The sequence below is a fragment of the Chlorocebus sabaeus genome, chromosome 11, assembly GCF_047675955.1.
Source record: "Chlorocebus sabaeus isolate Y175 chromosome 11, mChlSab1.0.hap1, whole genome shotgun sequence".
NCBI classification, from domain to species: domain Eukaryota; kingdom Metazoa; phylum Chordata; class Mammalia; order Primates; family Cercopithecidae; genus Chlorocebus; species Chlorocebus sabaeus.
Genome location: NC_132914.1, coordinates 39,391,812 through 39,408,209, shown reverse-complemented (window position 1 = coordinate 39,408,209; position 16,398 = coordinate 39,391,812). Strand labels below are relative to the sequence as shown.

The 16,398-nt window shown below is 37.6% G+C and overlaps 1 long non-coding RNA gene across 2 annotated transcripts in view; it reads left to right on the top strand.

Annotated features, from left to right (window-relative positions):
- The first annotated feature begins 1,384 nt into the window (after nt 1-1,384).
- Nucleotides 1,385-16,398, top strand: part of LOC103238163 (uncharacterized) — a 364,800-nt gene continuing 349,786 nt past the window's right edge. For both annotated transcript variants that reach the window (XR_012094483.1, XR_005240011.2), the window contains exon 1: nt 1,385-1,936. This is a non-coding gene — a long non-coding RNA (uncharacterized lncRNA). The remainder of the gene's footprint in view (nt 1,937-16,398) is intronic.

Genomic DNA, 16,398 nt, shown 5'->3' with positions numbered 1-16,398 from the left:
GGATATTAACTCCTTATCAGATATATGGTTTGCAAATATTTATCCCAATCTGTAGGTTGCCATTTCATTCCGTTGTCTTCTTTGCTGTTCAGCTTTCTAATTTGATGTAGCACCGTTTATTTATTTTTGCTTTTGTAACTTTTTTGAACTTTTGGAGTTATATATTTAAAAAAACAATTATTGCTCCAGCCAGTGTCAAGGGACTTTCCCCTTATGATCTCTTTTAGGAGCTTTATGGTTTCAGGTCTTTGCAAATAGGGGAGAGAGACTGAACTCAATTTTTCTGAAACAAAAGGTAGGAGAGTTTTTAAACACGGAGTGAGCTAGCAGAAAAGTATTGGTGGACACTGGGGATGGGGGTAGTTGTCAATGTGATTAGGACATCACATTGTGTTTGCAGATTGATGCTCATCAAATTAGGCTCCCATGCTCCCACAGAGACTGAGAGGAGCTCTGTCCTTTCTTGATGATTACCTTTCCGAAGGATGACTCCCAGGTCCTTGAGAAAGGCATTCCTGGGTTGTGAAACTGGCAGGAGGCAGGGAGAAGATTTACATCTCTGAGGGGCAGAGAAAGAATTTATAATTGCAAATTTTCTAAAGTAAACGCTCCAAGCAAAGGGAGGTCAGGTGCCTATACTCAGGAGGAAATCTGTCTAAAGTAGAGCTGAAGGGAATGTTAAGAACTTCTTCGTCAGTGTGAGTTGTGTGTGTGTGTGTCTTTTCTACTGACAAGGCTCAATAAAAATTAACAGAGGCCTTCCCTCTTCAGGGCTCATCTGTTGCATTTCTGGGGCTCTGTTGGATGTTAGAGGATGGGTGGATGGCCCCATGGAGCAGATGGGAGGAAGCAAGGTGAGGAGGCCAGGAGAAACATTCCTAGGTGGAAAGCCTCCGGGATTATGATGGGTCTCTATGAAAACTGCCCATGCTTTGATTCTCTTCCTTCAGAAAAAAACCAAAAATAATAAATTAAAAAAGCATTGTTTAAGTTCTTAAATTACAAATTTGTAATTAAAAAGAAGAAAAAGAAACAGATAAAATAATTATTAAATAATAAATGAAAGAAGTGCAGAAAGCATTCCCTTCCCAAACACCTGCATGTGAATTTAAAAATCAATTTCATACAGGTATCCACCTCCAATCTCTCCCTCCCTCTTTATAAACAGCGCTGGAAATATCCAGGACACCTGGCAAAAAATCAAATCTTGCCAGACAAATAACAATAAGCTTCTTCTGCCTGTGAGAACCTGCCATCCTAAAGCACAAAGGAACCAGGCCGGGACAGATGCACAGACTCCACGCAGTCGCGGGGGCGTTCAGGAACATGTTTCGTCTACCGATGCTTGAGGGACTGGGCCGGCTGGGCCCGGTGTGCGCAAAGGTGTAGCGCAGGGATGCCAGTTGGGCGTGCTGTCGGCAAGGAGCCTGTAATCGCTGTAGTTAAATTGGGGAAGTGATGAAGGCTAATTAAAAAGCACTTAGGCTTGGAAAACAGGAAGCAGAACTCCGTGGCGGGGAGGCGACAGCGTGGCCGGCCCGGCGCCAGCAAGAGGCAGGCTGCTGGGTGGGTGGGGGCCTCGCCAGCATTGGCGCCTGGCTAGCGCCCCCAGCCTGCACCGCGGTGCGCAACGGCAGCCGCCGGGAAGAGGCGGAAACGCCCGGCTCTGCAGCTTGCCCAGCGCCGTGCTGCTGCTGGTTTCCTCTTCTTTGCGGATTGTGTTCGCACGCATTCCTATTTGTGTCAGTGAACAAAACTCCGCGCCTCCTTGCACAGAAGTTGGACAGCGGCGTTTGAACGTTGAGTAAAGCCTTTCCATTCGCCTTTAAAATAGAATCAAAGGCCGGACGCCGTAGTTTACGCCTGTAATCCCAACATGTTGGGAGGCCAAGGCGGAAGGATCGCTTGAGCTTAGGAGTTCGGTCTTGGCAACATAGTAAGACTCCTTTTCTATAATACAAAAATAAAATAAAATAAATTAGCCATGTGGGCTGGCTCACACCTGTGGTTCCAGCTGCCTGGGAGGCCAAGGTGGGAGAATCAGCTGAGCCCTGGGGGTGGAGGCTGCAGTGAGCCAAGATCGCACTAATGTACTCCAGCCTGGGTGACAGAGTGAGACTTTGTGTTTAAAAAAAAAAAAAAAAAAGCCAAGGTTTGTGATGAGGTAGGATTAGAGGTAATGGTGGTGGTGTCAGAAGCTGTTGGATGATGGTGATGGGGGCGATCACAAAATTCTGACTCCTTGATTCTGAGAGTTTGGTTAGTATGCTAGCTTTTATTTTTCAGGTTTAATTAGTAGCTGAGTGTGTAGCAACTAATTTCCAGATGCTGACATCCTGTTTCATTAGCTTTTTTTTTTTTTTTTTTTTTTTTTTTTGGAGACGGAGTGTCGCTCTATCACCAGGCTGGAGTGCAGTGGCACGATCTCGCATCCACTGCAACCTCTGCCTCCCGAGTTCAAGTGATTCTCCTGCCTCAGCTTTCCAGTAGCTGGGACTGCAGGTCTGCACCACCATGCCAGGCAAATTTTTGTAGTTTTGGTGGAGACGGGGTTTCATCATGTTGGCCAGGCTGGTCTTGAACTCCTGGTCTCAAGTGATCCGCCCGCCTCGGCCTCACAAAATGCTGGGATTACAGGCTTGAGCCACCGCGCCCGGCCCCCAGTAGGTGTTGTGAGGTTTAGGCTGCTGAGTTACGAACTACTGGACTAGTGGGATGCTCTCTTCCTTGGGCACCTTGGAAAATGCTGTCATTGTTAGGTAATTCGAGAATCTACTTGACCAAATTCTCTGTACAAGGCTCAGTCGAAATGATCATATTCTAGTTTTTATGAATGCACCAGTGAATTTTAATCTTGTCAAGCAAACAAAAAACAAACATGTATTTTTGAGGTATCAGCTACATTTCTGAGCTAAAGCTCTGAAGTTAAAAGCTCTGAAGTTAAATAAAGATAAGCAAGCCTTGATTTTCCACTGGGAAAGCCATTTGGAAATGTACCATTTACATACATGTAGCATCTTGTTGGATAGAGAGATATAAACCCTGATCTACTTTCAGAAATCCTATCATACTGTAAAAATGCTTAAAGACCACGGAGAAGACTTCAGAAAGTGAAAGTGTAACAGTAGATTATGAGGCAGACTTTTAATAAGCATATATTCAAGCAATCTACATGAGGGCAGGGCTTTTTGCCCATTGCCCTGCTTTATCCCTAAGTGGGTTTGGAACAATGTCTGGTACACAGAAGGGCTTCAATTAACAATTTTTGAGTAAGTGAACGAAGTTTGTGCTTATCTCTAAGGTAGTTACTTAAGATGCAAGAGAATCTTATTTCAGTAATGGTGTTACTGTTCAAACTATTTTTCAGGAGGAACTTTAGGAATTTCTTTTAATACTAGTCCCATTCCTTTACAGCCATACTTTGATTTTTACATCAAATCAGTACACCCTGAGCGAGAGGGTTTATGTGTATTATTTTTCAGACATAGAGCCAAATAATTTTCTCAGTTCATTCTTAGAGGCTGAATTTACCACCCTGGAGGTTATTAAAGAATGCCATAGGCGCTAAAGGCAGGTCTTCAAGAGGCATGCCAAAATATTTGCATTAATAAAAGCTTCATTGCGAAAAGTGTCTTAACTTCCTGAGATGAATACCTGGAAAGGAATAGAGCTCATCTGATTTTTTCTTGTGTGTTTGATAAAAACTCAATTCCATTACTCATATTTACATTATACTCCTGGAAAGAGCTTAAGTGCTTTTGATTGAGTAAAGAAAGAGGGATAAGGATTGTTTATTCTTTACCACTACTCTTCCAAAGATTTTAAGCTAGCTGAGAATAGAAGCTATTTCTTCCTATTGATTAAATTTCCATTCTCTTATCATTTTATCCGTTCCTATGCACTTCCAGAAGTTTCAGAATCTTTTATTTCCCCATGCTTTAGAAGTATGTTATATATTTTAAATTTTTTATTTATTTCATATTTAAAAATATTTTGTAGTCTATTTAGATTAAAGATAGCAGATTCAACATGTAGCCACAATCCAAATTCTACTATAATGAAAATGAATGGATTTTTTTCCCCAGGCATTTCAGTTTCAAAATATGTATCACTTAAGAAAATATGCTTAAAACATACATGTAGAAACATAATGAATTGTCATAAAATAAGTGCTATGTAACCATGGTCTAAATCAAGAAAATGAACGTTATCAGTATCTTGGAAGTTCTCCTGGGTGCCCATTCCTAATGAAAGCTCACTCCTCCACTAAAGATAACCAGTATCTTCTTATTTTTGATGGTGATTACTTTGTTGTACTTTTCCATCTAAGTAACACCATGGATGACTTTTGTTTATTTTTGAACTTTACAGAATTATGCATAAGGTATATCAGAGATTCCTTTTGATCAACATCATGCTTACATGATTTATCCATGTCATTTCTCTTCTTTGCTTAGAATTCCATTGTATAAAAGTTGACCACAGTTGATCTGTTCTACTACTGATAAACATTTGGATTGTTTCCAGTTTTTGGTTATTGTGATATGTGCTGCTATGATAGGAACACTTTAGTAGATGTCTCCTTGTTCACATGTGCCTGTATTCCTGTATATAGCTAGGAGTGGAATTGCTGGCTCATAGGGTATGCAATTTAGACTCCTGACAACACCATAAGAGAATTTCTCTTACTCTGTATTGACAACAGTGGGTATTTTCGATCTTTAAGATTTTTATATTCTTGTGGGTCCTCCACATTTGCTCTTCCTTTTCAAAGCTGTTTTGGCTCTTCAGGTTATTTGCATTTCTATATGAAATTTAGGATAGGCTTATCAATTTACACAAAAATATCCTGCTGCAATTTTGAATAGGAATGCAATTACTTTGTAAGTCAATTTGGGGAGAATTAACATCTATTCTTGCCATGTATTTTTCTTTTACCTATGTTATAAACCGCATTATACATAGTTACTAGTTTTGTTTAATCAGTCAATTATTTAAAAATATTTATTATTTATTATCAAGATATAATGTACATACCATAAAATGCATCATTTAAAAATGTATATTTCAGTGGTTTTTAGTATGTTCGTTAGGTTGTGCAACCATCACCACTGTCTAACTCTAGAACATTTTCATCACCCCAAAAAGGAACCCCATACCTATTAGGGTCACGAATTATCTTTTAAAGAGATATAAAAATTAAAATATTATATTTACTAATATAGGTAACTCAGTGTTGTTCTTTTGTGTAGATCCATATTTGCATCTGGTATTATTTACCTTCTGCCAGAAGCAAATCCATGAACATTTCTTGTAATGTGTGTCTGCTCGTGATAAATCTACTCAGCTATTTTACTTTTTAAAGGCTGTCTTCATTCGATATAGAATTCTAGGTTAATAATTTTTTCTTTTAGTACTTTTTAAAATATTGATCCACTGTCTTCTTTCCTTGCTCACATCCTTTCCAAAGAGAAATCTGCGGTCAGTCTTAGGTTCGTATGTAAAATAACTTTTAAAAAATCTGACTGCTTTATTTTATTATTTTTTTCTTTTGGAGAGGAAGCCTCACTCTTGTCCCCCAGGCTGGAGTGCGATGGCGCCATCTCGGCTCACTGCAACCTCCGCCTCCCAGGTTCAAGCGATTCTCCTGCCTCAACCTCAACCTCCTGAGTAGCTGGGATTACAGGATCCTGCCACCATGCCCAGCTACTTTTTTTTTCAGCTACTTTTTTTTTTTTTTTTTGAGACGGGAGTCTGGCACTGTCGCCCAGGCTGTAGTGCGGTGGCAGGATCTCAGCTCACTGCGAGCCCCGCCTCCCGCGTTCCCACCATTCTCCTGCCTCAGCCTCCCGAGTAGCTGAGACTACAGGTGCATACCACCGTGCCTGGCTAATTTTTTGTATTTTTAGTAGTGATGGGGTTTCACCGTGTTAGCCAGGATGGTCTCCATCTCCTGATCTCGTGATCCGCCTGCCCTGGCCTCCCAAAGTGTTGGGATTACAGGCGTGAGCCACCGCGCCCGGCCATAATTTTTGTATTTTTTTTTTTTTTGAGGCGGAGTCTAGCTCTGTCGCCCAGGCTGGAGTGCAGTGGCCGGATCTCAGCTCACTGCAAGCTCCGCCTCCTGGGTTCACGCCATTCTCCCGCCTCAGCCTCCCGAGTAGCTGGGACTACAGGCGCTCGCCACCTCGCCCGGCTAGTTTTTTGTGTTTTTTAGTAGAGACGGGGTTTCACCATGTTGGCCAGGCTGGTCTCGAACTCCTGACCTCCTGATCCGCCAGCCTCGGCCTCCCAAGTGCTAGGATTACAGGTGTGAGCCACCGTGCCCGGCCTCTGACTGCTGTAAAAATGTTCTCTTCATTACTGGTTTTAAGCATTTGATTGTAATGTGCTTTGGCATAGTTTTCTTCATATTAATTTGCACTCATGTTTCCTTGGGTTTCTTGGATCTGTGGGCTTATAATTTTCATCAAATTTAGCAAATATTCAACCATTATTTCTTTAAATAATTTTTTCTCTCCCAATCTTCTCATTTTTTTCTGGAATTTCAATTACATGGTTTTTAGGTTGCTTAGAGTTGCCCTATAGCACATAGATCCTTCGACCCTTCCTCCCTCCCTCCCTCCTCCTTCCCTCCTTCCTTTCTTCCCTCTTTCCTTCCTTCCTTCCTTTCTTCCCTCCTTCCTTCCTTCCTTCCCTCCTTCCTCTGAGTCCTTCATTTTGGAACATTTCTATTATGATGCATTCAAATTAATTGTATTTTTTACCTTGTCTAATCTGCTGTTGATTCCATGCAGTGTATTTTCCTCTGAGACATGTAGTTTTTAATCTCTAAAATTCAATTCATGTTTTAAAAATATGTTCAATGTCTGTATTTAATTTTTTCTACATTTGGAAGAGTTATAATAACTTTTAATGTCCTAATTCCAATCTTTGTGTCACCTCTGAGTTGATTTTGATAGAACTTTCTCCTCATTTCAGGTTATATTTTCTTGTTTCTTTCCGTACTTGGTAATCTGATAGTCACAGATATTGTGACTTTTACCTTGTTGGGTGCCACATATTTTTGTATTCTTATAAATATTATTATTATTATTTGAGACAGAATCTTGCTCTGTTGCCCAGGCTGGAGTGCAATGGCATGATCTGGGCTCCCTGCAACCTCTGCCTTCCAGGTTCAAACGATTCTCCTGCCTCAGCCTCCCGAGTGGCTGGGATTACAGGTGCCACCACCACACCTGGCTAATTTTTGTATTGTTAGTAGAGACAGGGTTTCACCATGTTGGCTAGGCTGGTCTCGAACTTCTGACCTCAGGTGATCCACCCGCCTTGGCCTCCCAAAGTGCTGGGATTACAGGTGTGAGACACCGCGTCCAGCCCTTGTAAGTATTATTGAGCTTTGTTCTGGGATGCAATTAAGTTACTGGAAACAGTTGATCCTTTCAAACTTTGAGCGTTTTTTAGGCAGGGACAGATTGGCATTTAGTATAGGACAAGTTATTTTCCATTATTGAGGCAAAATCCTTTTGAGTTCTCTACCCAATGCTGTGTCTACTAAGAGGTTTCAGTTTGACTCATGGGCACAGGCACTATTCTGGCCTGTGTGTGAATACTGAATACTGTTTCCTCTAAGCCTTTTGGATGGTTCTTTCCTTGGTCTTGGGTAGTGTCCTTTCACATGTGTGCTGATTGCTACTTTGCTGAATACTATGTAGAAAAGGACCTCTGCAGATCTCTGGGATTATCTTTATTCAACTCTTTCTTTCGTGACCCTGCAAACCCTGTTTGTCCTGTTCTGCCTGGGTTATAAGCTCCATTTCCTCAACTAGAGCAGTCCTCTGGGCTCTGCCTGACTTTCACCTCCCTGTTTTGTGGTCTACAGACTAAATTCAGGCAATGATAGGATGTATCATGTTTGATTTTTATTTCTCAGAGACTACTCTCTTTTGTCTGATGTCAACTTTTTTGCAAGCTCCTTTTTCATATACTTTGTCTTTTTATTGTTGTTATATTTGTCCCATTATTCTTTTAGATTTTCTATATATGCAGTCATATTGTTTGTAAAAAGATAAAAGCTTCTTTCTTTCTTTGCAATAGATAGGTCATTTATCTCCTGTTTTGGCTCCACTGCAGTGGTTAGCACCTCCTGTACAATGTTTAATAAAAATATCTGTAATCGGTATATTTGTCTCATTTGCATCTTAAAGGGATTGCTTTCAACATTTTACCATTTGATATGGTGGATATTGTTGTTTTTGATAAGTAGGTTTAAGATTAGGAGCATTCCCTTCTGTTTCGAGTTTGCTAAGATGTTTATTTATCTCTGTGTGTGTTAAGTTGTAAATGGATGTTGACTATAATCAAATGCTTTTAATGGAGCTACTGAGATAATGAAATGATATTTCTCCTCTATTAACATGGTGAATTACATTGATTTTTTGGAATAGTAAACCAACCTTATATTCCTGGTATAAATTCAACTGGGCTATGGGGTATACTTTTCTTTATAAAAAGTTGCTGTTTTGGTTAGCTAATAGTTTGCTTAAGCTTTTAACATATGTGTTAAATTGGCCTGTCATTTTCTTTTCATATAATGTCCTTCCTTGTCAGTTTTTTATAGTAAGGAAAAGCTAGCTACATAAAATGTGTACATAATTGTTCTCTCTTTATTTTTTATTATTTTCTGAAGGAGTTTGTTTAAAATTGGCATTATTTCTTTCCTAAATATTTAGGAGAATTTGCTGTTTGGTCAGGAATTTTTGCTTTTTTGGGGGAGCAAGGGGAAGGTTTAAAATGCAGATTCTGTTTTTGAAATATAAGATTGCTTTGCTCTCTGTCTCTTCTTGTTTCAGTTACAATAAATAAGTTGTTTTTCTAAGATTCGTACATTTTATATAAAATTTCTAACTTATTGGCATAAAGTAGCGCATAATTTTCTTTTGTTATCTTTTTTATACCTATGTAGCATTTGTAGTGATGACTCCCTTTCTATTCTGATATTTGTTATTTATATATTTAAAAAAATTGATACGTCTCATTGGTTTTTGCTCAATCTTATTATATTAGTTCTTTTAGTACCAACTTTTTGCTTTGTGGATCTTCTCTATTGGATGTTTCTTTTCTACTTCATTAATTTCTGCTTTTAGATTTATGATTTCTTTTCTTCTGTTATCTTGGTTTTATTTTGCCCCTTTTAGGCTTACTGAGATGGATGCTTACTTGATTTTTAGTTTTTCTTCTTTTCTAAATATGTGTTTAAGATTATAAATTCCCCTCTGAACTCAGCTTTAGTTGCATCCCACAAATTTTGGCAAATGGTATTTTTTGTTACCATTCAGCTAAAAATCTAATCTAACTTCATTGTGATTTTTTTCCTTTTACTTATGAGTTATTTAGATATTTATTACTTAATTTCCATATATTAGGTAATTTTCTGTTTTTTTTTTAAATTGATTTCAAGCTTAATTGCACTGTAATCAGAGAACAAACTCAGTATGATATCAGTGCTTTGAATTTTTTTAAGACTTGCTTTACAGCTCAGCATATAGACAAGTTTTATGGATGATTTGTGTTTTTCAAAGGATTATTTGTTTCACAGTTATTGGGTGCAGTTTTCAATAAATGTGCATTTGGGCAAATTACAGTCTTCACATTTACTTCATCTTTCTTGATTTCGTGTGGTGTTTCAAAATCACTGTGAGTGTAGATTTGTATTTCTCCTTGTAGTTTTGTCAAGTTTTGCTTTAAAATTTTTGAGGTTATGTTACATGCATACAAATAGGGAACTGTTTTGGCTTTCTTTTGGGTTGATTCTTTTAGAATAAAGTATACCTTTTTATATATATTTTTTCTTTAATAATCTAACATCAACTTTCTTTGGATTCGTTTTTGCATTGTATTTATTTCACCTTCTTTACTTTCACTCTTTCTGTATTCTTGCAGTTTAGATGTATCTTGTATAGTGCTTATAATTTGTTTTTCAAACAAATTCAAATCTGAAAATATTCATCTTTAATTATAGAACTTATTCATGAACATTTACTGTAATTATGCATGTACTTGGGTTGAAAAACATTTTAGTTTGAACATTTTAGTGTGTGCTTTCTATTTGCCCTTTTTTTGTTCCTTTCTCTCTTTTTTTGTCTTTCTTTAGGTTCATATTTTCCCTCTAGTCTGGAAGCTACATATTATTTTATTAGTCTTTTATTACATATTACAACATACAAGCTTAGATTATAAGAGTGTAATGCTAATTGTTGTTCTTACTCTTTTCTCAGATAATACAAGAAGTTTAGGTCACTTCAACTTTAGTTTTATCAACTTATCTGCTTTTGTTATCATGAATTAATGCTGTTTATATTTGAAACTGTAGAAGGCATTATTATGTTTTACAATAATTTGTATAATTAGTGTTCACTTGGATATATAAATATGTTTACCATTTTTTTCCAGTTTGCTATTTGTCTTTTAACATTTTAATAGTATTTTTAAATCTTAGAAATGTTTAATTTTGTTGTTGGCTGAATCGGTCATTTTCTTTAGGCCTCTGAGTCTTACTTGGGAAGGCTTTCCCACACTGAGATTACAGAAATACTGCCCGTATTTTTATTTTTAATATTTAGACTTTTAATTCATCCAGATTTGTTTTCCTTTGTGGTGTGAAAGTAAGGATCTGACTTAACATTTTTCCAGGTGGTTAGCACAATGGCTCACTGCTAGTAATTGACTATCCTCTTCCTTTGACCTGGAATACAACTTTATTATGTAATCATTTCCTTTTAAACACGGGTCTTCTATTTTCTTGCCCCAACTATTTTACTTACCATGATATGCAATAATTAATATGGAACTGCTGTGTGACAAAAACATTGTCTTGTATTCTATAAGGATAGGTCATTATAGTTGAATAGGAATCTGATGGTTCTGGTGTTTCAATCACTAAACGTATATCCTGATAGAGATAAGTGGCAGAGCTCTCTGGACAAAACTGTGATTGTAGGTGAAAGAGATTGTCCTTTCTCCTTTCTTCTGAACAGCTTTCTAGATCTCTGGGGTTCCAAGGTCTTCAAGTAATCTCAGGCTACACAGGGCTCTTCACTAGACCTGTTCTCAAGGGCAATGTCTGTTTCTCTGAATCTATTTTTAAATCATTCCTACAAAATTCTACTCTCATAGAGTCTATGTTGGAAATCCTCTGAGAAAATAATTTATACTATGGCAGTGATGACTGATGGTTTAATGTAGTCATAGCAGATGTGTGGCATTATAACAATGGGCCTCCTCCTGCACCTAAAGTAAGTGGTCATGGTGTACTTTTCTGCTGATCTTGGACTTGACCTGAGAACTCGTTCCAAAGCAACACTCCAGGATTCCTTAAAACTTCATCAGAATTGTCATGTGGGTTGGAATTAGTGTTCCACCCCTAAAAGAATGTTTAATTTTCCCAGGAGAAACAGGCACTGAAGAAATGGGCTGTGATGGCGGCTCTGTTAGTTTCCCAGGGCTGCCACAACAAAGTCCCAAAGACTTCATGGTTTCAGACAACAGGTATGTGTTGACTCACAGTCTGGATGCCAGAAGTCCAAGATCGAGGTGTCCGCAGGGCCATGCTGTCTCAGGGATAATCTTTCCTTGGCTCTTGTAGCTTTTGGTGTTTGCTGGGAATCCTTGGTATTTTTTGACTGGTAGATGCATCCCTCTAGTCATATGGCTGTCTTTTCCCTGTGTGTCTTCACACTCTCTTCCTTCCGTGTGTGTTCAAATTTCCCCTTTTTATAAGGAAATCAGTCATATAGGATTTGGGCCCACTTTAATGACCTCATTTTAACTTAATTACCTTTATAAAGTTTCCAAATATGACGGTTTCCAAAATCGTTACATTCTAAGGGACTGCAACATGAATTTTTTGCGGGGGCGGTGGAGGGGGAGAGACACAGTTTAACCCATCATAGTGACCCTCAAAGTTGTAGGAGAAAACCTATTTATCTGTGTTTAAGAGCAGTACTGTCATAGTCAATCAGTCCTGTACTAAAACACAACATCGCCGATAGTGGAAAAGCATTGAAGATAGTCATTATCATTTGTGTGGGTAAAGAGATTCTGGGCTGAGAGGCACAATGCAGAATTAAACTCTTTGAAGCTTCTTGAGGACTTAACAGGATTATTCATATTTGCTGTTATTTAGTTCTATTTTAAAGAGATATGGAGGCAATGTGTTTGCCTCACTAAATTATCCCTATGTCTTTCACTGCAGATACAGCAATGCAAACGAGAGCCAGGTCTGAACGCATTGTCTCATTTCCAGAATCTGTGTGTGTTTGTTTGTTTTTAATGAACCTGGCAAGTATTTGAACTTATGAAGGAAGAATCTAGTTCTTTTGTATTGACTTTTTGGTATCACAAATTATAGGTCAACTGAAATTTATGAGCACAGGTTCAGCAAGCTTCAGGTGTGATTTGAGTTCGTCTATGTGAAATGAACAAAGTCAGAAAGTAAATTGTGAGGTAAGAAATAGTACTTACTAGGCATTGCGAGATCTATTTGGTCAGCAGCTTAGTTGATTCATGGTTAAAAAAATAACATATTAGACTGTGCTTTATGAGGGATTAGCTTCTTACTGCTTATATGAAGTAGGCATAATCTAATTTTATTATTAGTGCAGAACAAATGTGCTAAGCCTTGAAAGGTGTGCTCAGCCAGATATGGATGAAAACTGTTCTTGAGGTTGAAATCGTTTGATGTTATTTGGGAAAGGTTTCAAGTGATTAGTCAGACACCTGGTGATGCCACCCAGCTGTTTACCGTTTCTCTAGTAGTTAAAAATAAATTCAATATTGTTTCTTTATTAAGGAAATCGGGACAGAAAGGCTGCCCTGTGTTAGCCACACTAATATAGTTATAAATGATAGTAACAGAACACACTTATTGAGCTCTTTGAGCTCTCATTAGATGCTAGGTTCTTTGTCAAGGGCTTTATGTGGATTATTTTATTTAATTCTCAAAACTGACAACTGAGGTATATTGTTATTCCAGTTTACAGAGAAAATAAGAATTTCACTAAGGCCACTATTGGTAAGTTGTGGACTCACAGACAGTCTCTTAACCACAACGGTACAGCAATGTCTCTTATTCTGCAGGTGATTTGCTATGGCAACTAACTAAAAAAATGGTTTGGTTTGTAGCAGACTTGGAGACTATATGGCATGGGGGAGTGTGTGCACTTTGAAGTTACACAGTTCTAAGTTTACATTTCAGTGCCATCTCTTGTACAAAGTTCTTAATCTGCATGAACCTCAGATTCCTCAATTTTTTTTTATTTTTTAAATTATTTTTCTGTGAACTCTGCAGAGCAGTAAGATTTCTTATTTTAAAATGAGGGCAATGATACCTCTCTTGCAGAATTGCGAGGATTCAATCAGATTATAATTGTAAAGTGATTTTTAAAAGTTTGCACCAAAATCTTTCCTATTCTTTCTCTCAAATTCTTTTTTTTTTTTTTGGCTGCATGATTATGTGATCTGATTTCCATCGTTTTAAATTAAAACCCATTTCCCGTTGAAAGAAAAGTTGGCGAGCTAAATCTCTTTTCTGTCCCATCACTCTGTTGAAGAGAGAACTGTCAAGATTGTTCAGCATTTTAAATAAAACCACCTTTTTGTAGGAGAGAGATTAGCGTAAGATATGTTAAAAGAAAGGTCATAAATATTCTGAAAGCAAATAGGTGCAGAGCTCTTGTTCTGGAGAGCTATATTAGGTTTCTTAATTTTGTAGGAGAGGAGCCTTAATATTATTTCCTTCTCTTTTTTATCTTAATCTGCACATATTTCAGCAGGGTCATTCACTGGCCTTTTTTAGCCAGTCCTGCCTGGTTAGAGAGAAATTAAGTTTGACTTTGTTTGACAACCTCAGGACAGCCAGAAAGATAGGAAAAAGGAGCCCACAGGTTCTTGTTTTAAGTTTACAAAACTTTGTAGTTCTGCTTAAACATTTAGATTAACAGTAGGGAAGGTTTAAAAATAACTTTAGATTTTCTAGTGTTCAAAGTATTTATTGAAGACATGTATTCTGAAAAAATTATCACCTTATAATTAAAAGTATCAAGTCTGGCTGCAACCTTTAAAAAACAAACTTTGCATGGGTTACAATTTTTGTTTTAGTAGCATAAAAATGAGTGGATTGCCTTGGATATGTCTATCACATAGTGTTCTGTAATTTTTCCCCGTGTAGAGTTATTATGTATGCATGCTTACTAGTTCTGTTGTCTGACTTACAGATACCTCTGTTTGGTTTCAAAATGTGTGTGTAAGCATTGCTAGGTGGTACTAACCATCTATAATTATCTCTATTTCTTAATAAAGAAATGGTATTTAATGGTCAACAATTAATTGCTTAGCAACATAGGATTTTCAAACAAGCTGCTGCTTTTTAGAATCAGGGAAAGGAAAACGTATCCATGTACTTGGTCTATCATTGGGGCAGAATTTTGCTACCCATAGCTCTTCTTAACAGCAATGGATGCCAGCAGGTTTATGACTTTATCTCTAGAGTTACTGTCCCAAGAAATAATATTTCAATTGCAGCTATGTCTGTGAGATATCTCTATAAAGACTCTCTTTTACTTTGTGCTTTGAAATGTGTATTATTAATGTACCAACTCCTCTTATGACCAATGCTGTCAGTGACGTAGATAGCAGAGGTGTAAGGTATATCAGTTAAGATTTAAAAAAACTAAAATATTGAATGAAAACAGTGAAGTCTGCTGGAAACCATACCAACATCTGGTGCTCAAACATTTTTCAATATCTATATATTGCCAGAAAATAAGAAATGTTTGAGATCATCTATAGAGTCTTTTGGTTTGGTAGAGGAATTTTTCACCCAAAGACAGTAATATAAATGCCAAACTTTCTCTTTGCTGTCTTAGGATCTATAAAAGTCTCAACTTAGACATGTACAAATAAGCACTATTTTCTCTAACATACATTGCTTGAGAAGTGCATTTTGAGAAAAAGCATGCTGCAAACTGACATATTGGAGGAAACAGTGAAAAGAATGCATGTAGCAGAGTTAACGTTTTATTCTGCTCGACACTTGACATATAATTTTCAGTAATCTCTATCGATTAACCTCTGATGTTTCTTAACAAGGTCTGCTAATCTGAATCTTATTTTGGGTGCCTTGGAGTTGTAGCTTATTGTTTTAGACACTTGGAATTACTGCTGTTCTTCTGAGGCCTATCTGAAGAGGGGCTGGCTTTGTTAATTTCTAATGCAGCAGCAGTAAGAACAATATTTAGCACTTATGAGGCTCCACTTCTCAGTTTCAAAGCACTTTACAAATATCAATTAATTGCGTTGAATGGGGAGCTCTGCAGCTGCTGAGAGAAAAAAGAGCACACAGTGATTGGTTCATTATCATTTACAGCTGTTGAAAAATGTTCTTCAAAGAAATAATTACAGATCTTCATATATATTTAAAGAAAAAAGGAGCAGGCAGGAGGCTACTAAGGGTCCTCTTTAACAAACGACTCTTGTCTTTCCATTCTGTTTCGAGAGCAGCAGCTTTATTGCGAACAATTATCCTCTCCTGGACAAAAAGAAAAAAAGCGCTGCAACAGCCCCTTCTCCAAGAAAATGCAAGAGAGTAAATCCTCTTTTGGAAAATAATCTCAATTTCACCAGTTTTGATTTGTTTAGAATTTTTGTTTCTTAGTGGTTGGACTGCTGCTGGACTTTGCCTAATGCAGCCTTATTTAATGTCTGATCCAATGTGGGCTTTGTCCAGCTTTAATTATGCATGAAAACAGAACAAGTAGACAATAATGGATAGTGCTTCTTGCTTTGCTTCCAACAGAGCTTTATCACCATACGGGCGCCAAAAGAAACTATCTGAACTGTCTCCCTGTCACCAGGAAGAGATACAGGCAGTCCTGGCCATAGAAACAGATTTCCGTTTCTTTTCTTTTTCATTCTTTTTTCTTTTCTTTTTTTCTTCCCTTCTCTTCTTTTTCATAATGTGAATCTCCTGGTCGAGCAGATAAGCTGCTAATTCTATTAATTTTCTTATCAAAATCAGCAAGGGAAGCGATGCTTCCAATTTAGTGATTTATTATCCTGAGCAAGCTGTGCGGAGTATGCCTTTCATATTCTGTAATTGGCACTAGAGGGGAAGAGACTTTCAAGGGAGATGCACTCAGCAAACCGTTTCCATTTCAATTGACTATTGAGCAAACAAATGGAGTGTCCTTTCATTGGCTTAAATCATTTAAAATGATAAAGCTAGCAATTCTGCATTTGAATGTATGCCAGTGAATATCTGTGTGTGAGATGCTGACCCTAACACATTAAAATATGAGCATAATAACATCTCTCTATAGGATTTGCCATCAATAAAACATC